This window comes from Sarcophilus harrisii, chromosome 2 (assembly GCF_902635505.1).
Source record: "Sarcophilus harrisii chromosome 2, mSarHar1.11, whole genome shotgun sequence".
Lineage (NCBI taxonomy): Eukaryota > Metazoa > Chordata > Mammalia > Dasyuromorphia > Dasyuridae > Sarcophilus > Sarcophilus harrisii.
Window position 1 is genome coordinate 129,732,727 of NC_045427.1, and position 7,024 is coordinate 129,739,750.

Genomic DNA, 7,024 nt, shown 5'->3' on the forward strand with positions numbered 1-7,024 from the left:
CTTTTCAAGTAAGAGTTAGATCAGATGGCCTTTGAGATGGCCCTTCCAATTCTAAAAGTCTATGATTCAAGAACCATCACACCATGATGAAAGCTAGGAGAGGATCATAGATTGAGAGCTGGAAGGAACATTAAAGTCTGATTGAAAATTCTTATTTTACAGATAAGGACATGAGATCCAAAAAGATTATGTCTTGCCTCTGGTCCCTTGGTGAAGAAGTACAGTATAATAAATAGCATTTGGTTTTTCTTTGATATTTCAAAGTTTTGCTGTGCCTCAAAATCACCATTTTGAAGATAGCATATTAGAGCTCCTTATTCTTATTCCTTGTTATTGCGAAACAGACCCATAAATATGAAATGACTTGTTCCATCTTAATGATTCTTTGCCCATAAAAAAACCAGCTCCCTTTCTCCTATCCTTCGCCCCCCTCCCCCGTCCCCTCCCCCCCCAGTAAACAATGTTTTTATTTCTCAGGCTGCTCCAAGTAGTGGGGCATTAAATAAATCTAGAAGACTTAAAAATGGGGTTGTTTATATAAAGGGGTCATCTTGTATAATATTGTTAACAATTCCTCCTAAATTTAGAGAGATGGATGATAATTTTGTAAACTAATTAGCAACTATACTTTTTGTACCTCAAAGTAATAAATTATATATTTATATGTGTATGTGTGTCTGTGTCTGAGTTAATCAACCACATTTTATCATCATTTTCTGATGTCATCAGTTTTCTCTATTCTTAAATTGTTCTGGTCCATGATCTTGTTTTTTTTTTTTTTTGTTCCAAGTAGTTGTTTATTTGTTTATTGTTCATTCATCCCTGGTAAGATCTGATACCTTCCCATAAACAAAAATACCTCCCCCATCTATATTCCTGGATGCCTGAAATCATCAACATTCTCTCACTCCTCAGTGATTAAGGCAATGTGTTAGCAACCACATTTGCATTCTGCAGGGACTAGTTTCACCTAATTGATTACTTATTATCAAGTAGCACTGTCCTGAAACAAAGGAAATAGGCTGTCTTTGGAGAGAATGTCAGTTTCCTGTAATCAGAGGTTTAGATAAAACAAATGATCATTAGATAGGGCTATGTGATACTATTGGGAGAATTCTTGCAAGGTACAGGACATGGGACTTGAGTCTAAGGTTTCTTCTGTTAAGTTGGAGTTCTGCGATCCTAAGTTTTGTTTGGAGGTCAGAAACATGGAGCTGTATCTAGAGCTGGATCACCCAATTGTTTCACATAGCCCTATCTAATGATCATTGGTTTTATCTAAACCTCGGGTTGCAGGGACGGGAGGGGGGGGGGGGGTAGGGGAAAAATGCTTCTGGAGGAGGACAGAGCTAAACAGGGCATGAGGGGACCAGATAAGTTAGCAGGTTTTGGAAGGTATTTGATCTTCTAAGGAGCAGACAGAGGAAGAAAAGGAGTGATAGACATTTCTTGCTTCCTGCAGAATTCTCTTTAGAGATAGCATTAATCACTCATCTACTATCACCTTTAAAAATATTCCATTCTAAAAAGATGACAAAGGCACAAGAGGGTAGAGGGCTGGAACTCTGGAGAAGTATACTTGAAACAAGGTGTTAACTCAATGGAAATGATGAGATGATATTCTCTAGTTCATATATATACTTAGTACTTAGCATGGTGATATGATAGTTCTCTAATTCACACATAATCAGTGTGCTGTAATGATGTAATCATACCAAGTATTTAAGGACTGAGAGGACTGGAAATGAGACCTTCCATCTTTGACCATCCTCCTGGTGGCTCTCCTGCCTCCTGCACTCCTGCACTAAGCTCAAAGTTGAGGTCCTCCAGAAAGCTAGCCCGAACATTACAATATATGACACCATATATGTAATATATATAATATATATTACAATATATGACACAGGGAAACATGAGGTTTTGTTTAAACATTTGTAAGAGAGCAGGTTAGTGCCTTGACAACCATGCACATTCTGGATTTTACTAAATCCAGAGATAATAACAATAACTCACATTTCTCTAAAGATATAGGGATGGTTTATCATCCAATTTTCACTGTTTAAACCATTTCTTAAATTAAGTTCAACCATATATCAGGTTCCCAAGGGAAGTTTTAGTTAGATTCTTCTTATTGGAAGAATGTTGAGTTATGTTTAATTAGAAAATCTATTACATTCAGCTTATTTCTTTTTTGGAGGAAAATTTAATTTCCAGTTAATATCTTTTTCAGGAGGAAAAGAATAAGACAAACAAATCACATCAAAGCTATTACCGACCAGTTTGACACCTGGGGCAAGCAGCCAAAAAAATACCTTCCAATAACCTTTTTAAGAAAGAGTCCCTGGGACACTGCAAGGCTGCTGCTGAAGAGACATACAGAAGGAGAGGATTGGAAGTAGTTTGAGAATCTGCTTCTTTTATTAATTACTCTTGCTAATCAGGCACTAAGCTGTGCCTCAGAAGGAGTTTAAATGTTGTCAGCATTTTCTGAGTTTCAAGACTAGGACAGAGCCCTGGTTATCCCTACCCTATTTGTAGCTCCGGCTTCCACAAAACTGAGCTGAGTGTATTGTTATATAAGAATTGCTTTGGGTCATAATTACTTTTTTTTTTTTTTAACAGGAACTCTTTTTTCCTACATGAATGAACATTTTGGTGACCTTTCCATAACTGTCAGTTCTCTTCAACCTCAAAAGGAGAAGACTTTTTAGTTGTCCCTAAAGAAATGTAATGGAAATAACCTTGAAAACATGTATTATTTATAAATCCACTATGGAAAAAACCCAACATCAATAATTTAATGACCCCATATGCTTATTTTTTTTAACAACTGCTTCCTTTAACCCTCTCATGTTCAATGTCTCCCATCACTCATATTTCACACCTACCACATTTGACATTTCCCACACAGGAAAAATAAAACAGCAGTAGGTTAAATATGCAAATAAAATGCAAGGTGACATTTAATGAATAGCTAGTTAATCATGGCAGAAACTCAGGTTAATCATACAGGGCCCATCACTAATCATTTTAAGGTGTAAGCATAAACCACAAAGTGTTATATGTTGTTAAATGGTGAAATATGCAGCCAGAATTGTAAAACATTATGGGAGAAAACAATTTATTGCTAGAAAAGATTATACTTTTAATAAGAAATATTAAGATAAGAAAACTGAGGCCAGGGAGAGAGAATTGTTGTTTGTCCTTGGTTCTCTGACCATGACATCAAGGAAGTGATGCCGTGACATGCAGGTGAATTGAATTTAAGTAAAGGAGAGTTGTACAAGGTGACCTGCCTCACTTTTCCCTACAGAGCCATCTGGGTCTAGTGGCCAGATATAGATCATGTTGACTAGAGATGGCTCTGATGCAATGGGAGACCTTGACCTTTTTAAGCTAAGGCTTCAGTTTGACTGAGGCAGGACCTATTCAGTGGTTAAGGTAAGGCAAAGACTTGAGGCAAAGAATCTCCTCTTCATCCTGTCCAAAATAAACAAACAAATAAATGAATGGATGGATGGATGGATGGACAAATAAATAAATAAATAAATGGATAAATAAAGGAATGAATAAATAAATCTAGGAAGAGAAGACCTCAAGGTTTCTGATCAAAGCAGAAATAATTGTTTTGGGAGAGAGAGGAAGTAATTTGCTCAATGTTGTACAGTAAGTAGAGGGACCATAATTTGAATCAAGGTGTCTAATTCCATTATTAATTCTCATTTCACCATACCATGATGACCATTTTCATGGATATCATATATAGCCAAGATATTGTTATTATGAACTAATTGTTATTAGAGGCATTTAGATGGTATAGTGAATAGAATGATGGACCTGGAATTAGAAAACCCAAGTTCAAATCCAGCCTCAGATATTTACTAAACACATGATTCTAAGCAAGCCACTTAACTTTTGTCTGCCTCAATTTTCTCATCTGTGAAATGGGAATAATAATAGCAACTACCTTCCAGGGTTGTTGTGAGGATAAAATCAAATAGCATTTTAAACCAGTTTGCAAACTTTGCAATGCTGCCTTGCCCAAAGGAAGCTCCCCCTCAGTGCCCTTATTAAGGTTTGGTAGACTTCCTTTTATTGGAAGAAGAACATAGATATCAGACAATACTATTGGTGATCCTGGGTCAAATTAGTTGATAAGGGGAATTGGAAAATTAGATTTTGCCTAGAGGATCATAGGATTTAAAGCTATAAAGAAATTTAGAAATCATCTAATCCAAGAAACTTATTTTACAAATAAAGAAATTTGTATGAGCTAAAAAAAAATTTTTAAAAAAAAGCAACTGCATGAGAGAATGTGATGAAAAAACAAGTCATTTGACAGTGAACTGGGGGCAGCTAGGTGACACAATCAATAGAGAACTGGCACTGGAATCAGGAGAACCTGAGTTCAAATTCAATCTCTGACACTTACTAGCTACGTGACCCTGGGCAAGTTACTTTACCCTGTTTGCCTCAGTTTCCTCATCTGTAAAATGAGCTAGAGAAGGAAATGGTAAAGTATTACAGTATTTTAGCCAAGAAAACCCCACAAGTTTGTCATGAAGAGTGGGACATGATGAAATGACCAAACAAAAGAACATGCTGCCAAAACAGATGACATCTGAGAACTCTCCCAACTTTTAATAGTCTATGATTTAATCAAGAGTATACATATGTAAAAACTGACTATAAGTTTCAAGTTTCATTTTTCAATAAAGTATCTTCTTCAAGTAAGATTGTGGTTTAGGTGACAGTGAACCCTAGAAGAAAAGAGGAGATGGGTGATTTTTTGTGAAATAAAAATTCATTACCATCATGCATTAAAACACTATGATCAACTCTGAGGAGAGAGGCAAGAATAAATAAGACAATGGTTTCTGCCTGCCCTCATGGAGCTTTCAGTCTCATAGGGTAAATGAGACATGTACAAAAGTAAATATACTAGAAAATAGAGTATAAGTTCATAGAAGAAAGAAAAAAATGGGCCATCCATTAATGTGAAATTATTTGTTCTTTCTGTCTCTTTTTCTGTCTCTGTCTTTCTCTTTGTCTATCTCTGTCTCTCTCAGAAATGCTGTAATTTCAAGTTTGTTTATATAATGGCTCCCAAAAGCTTCAGAAAGAAAGTTCTAAGTTCAGGTAGTGCATGATTTTGTGAACATCATAGAGTTAGACATTTCTGGGGCAGAATGGCCCACAAAATTCTTGTGCCCCTGGCCAAAAGTGTTAGTTTAGATTTAGAATTCATTTTAGGCAGAAGATAACTGTTGCTCTCGTTTGATCTTAGGTGTAAAAATTAAGCCAGACAATCCATCTAAAGTCAGAGGAAAGTAAAAAAAAAACAAATAATAAAAACAAAGGAATTAGAAAGTATATAGTAACCCTAGGGTAGTTAAGAAAGTACTGGCCTGTAGGGAAAGGTCAGAAGGTTAAGATTTGAATCTACTCACATTATAGAATGCTAAGCAGCTCACTCCCATTCTATGGGCCTCAATTTCCTCATCTGTAAAATGAAAGTATTGGTATAGAACCTAAGTTCAAATACAGACTATGATTGGACAAACCACATCTTTCCTGTGCCTCAGTTTCCCAATTTGTTAAAGACTTAGACTAGATATTTCTGAAGATCCTTACAATTCTAGATATATAATCTTATGATTCTATGACTAGATGATCTCTGAAGAACTTTCCAAATCTGACATTTCAATAATAAGAGCTGACATTTATATAGCACTTAAACTTTTATTAAATTTATACATACATTTTCTCATTTCAACATTATCACAAACATATTAGGTATATACAGCAGATATTACTATTCCCATTTTACATGTGACATTTCGAAGACTCAAAAAAGGCAAAGTAACTTGATCTCACAGCTGGTATTAGAACCAGGAATTTTTAGCCCTGAGCTCTCTTGATTGTAAAACAGTTTTTTGATTCTACCACACTGCAGTGTCACATGTTTAAAGAGAGAGGACTATGGGAACTGAATATAGGCATAATTGAAAATTTCTCTGAGAAATTTTCTTTTTTTTTAATTAAAGCTTTTTATTTTCAAGACATATGCATGAGTAATTCTCAACATTCACCCTTGCAAAACCTTGTGTTCCAAATTCTTTTTTACCTCCTTTCCCCTCACCCTCTCCCCTAGATGGCAAGTAATCTGATATATGTTAAACATGAGCAATTCTTCTATACATATTTCCACAATTGAAATGCTGCGCAAGAAAAATCAGATCAAAAAGGAAAAAAACTGAGAGAGAAAGCAAAATGCAAGCAAACAACAATAAAAAGAGTAAAAATACTATATTGTGATCCCCACTAAGTTCTCACAGTCCTCTCTATGGGTGCAGATGGCTGTCTTCATCACAGACCATTGGAACTGGCCTGAATCATGAGACATTTTCTTTAAAAATTTTCTGTTTCACTTAGGACCTTTACCTCCCAGCTCAGAGCCCAGGGAAAGGAAGGAAGTCTCCAGAAGAGAAATTATCTCATTCTGACTAGATTCAGGCTGCCCCACAGTAGCCACATCCTCCATTGGCAAGCCTTCAACAGACTTCTGGAGAGGAAACAAAAAGTCAGATGTCAAGATCAAGACTACTTTTATTCCTCTTAAATAAACTCAACAAGCATTTATTAAGCTCCTACTATCTGCCAGATACTGTAGAAGTGCTGAAGATAGAGAGGCAAAAATTAGTTCCTGTCCTTAAGAAGCTCATAGCCATGCAAACAACTATGTACAAACAAGATATATACAGGATGAACTGCAGATTATAATAATGATAATAACTAAAATTTATGTAAGTTTTTAAGGTTTACAAAGCACTTTAAAAGTACCATTTCATTTTATGCTCAGAACAACCTTCACAGACAGGTACTATTATTATGTCCATTTGACAGATAAGGAAACTGAAGCAGACAAATGTTAAATAACTTGTCCAAAATCAGATAAGGAAATCTGAAGTTACATTTGAACTGAAGTCTCTCTGATTCTAAGCCCAGTGCTATTCGTTGAGAT

General features: G+C 35.7%; 1 long non-coding RNA gene across 1 annotated transcript; it reads right to left on the minus strand.

Annotated features, from left to right (window-relative positions):
- Positions 1 to 4,644: 4,644 nt before the first annotated feature.
- On the minus strand, positions 4,645 to 6,547 carry LOC111718634. The gene is made up of 3 exons (XR_004231417.1): positions 6,445 to 6,547; positions 5,451 to 5,503; positions 4,645 to 4,760 (listed from the first exon to the last, which is right to left on the minus strand). It is a non-coding gene; the product is annotated as an uncharacterized LOC111718634 (long non-coding RNA).
- Between the last annotated feature and the right edge of the window lie 477 nt (positions 6,548 to 7,024).